Below are 757 nucleotides of genomic sequence, written 5' to 3' on the forward strand. Positions count from 1 at the left end.
CAATATAATGGTTTATATAGCCTGATTTTCCACAGTCTGGCTAATGTCTTTAACCATTTACGTTTAATGTTTGTTAGTGACATATTTAGTTTTGCTGAGGGGACATAAAACCGCGGTGAAAAGGCACAGGGTGAGGCAGGCAGTACTTTGCCGCACTGAAGGGGGCGCACATGAGCCAATGGGAGCTTGTTGCTGCTGTCCTTTCACGCAGAGGCGAGTGACAGTCACGTGCACTGCTGCCAGCCGTTAAGTTTTGTTTTGCTCCTTGAGACTGCCAAAATGGTAATTGTAACGTTTTTTCTTCTCTTATCTTTATTACTACTATGTGTGCGCGTGTGTGCGCGCAAGCGTGTGCGTGTGTGAGTGAGTGAGTGAGTGAGTGACAGACAGACAGACAGACAGTGTGTGAAGAAGGCTGATGAGATATGAAATAACCAGCAGCCAATTGAATAAGTTACCCTTTTGGGTTTATATATTTGTAAATCTGACTCTAAAGGAGTCAGTGCCTCACCAACCATGAACCTCACCACACGTCACTGGCTCAGGTGTATGTTAGAATCATGGCAGCAAACCAGCAAAACGCAAACTTTTCAGTTTTTTCCCAAAACTAACCGACTGAGTTGAGTAAAACTGTTGGATACAGCTAATGTTAGCTAAAAGATGACTATACCAGTACAGCACCTTGAGCTTGTTAAGAAGTAGCCTGTAGGCTACTGGTGTTGTTGTTTATGTTCAAAAGTGGGTAGTACTTGTTACA

This window comes from Kryptolebias marmoratus, linkage group LG12 (assembly GCF_001649575.2).
Source record: "Kryptolebias marmoratus isolate JLee-2015 linkage group LG12, ASM164957v2, whole genome shotgun sequence".
Lineage (NCBI taxonomy): Eukaryota > Metazoa > Chordata > Actinopteri > Cyprinodontiformes > Rivulidae > Kryptolebias > Kryptolebias marmoratus.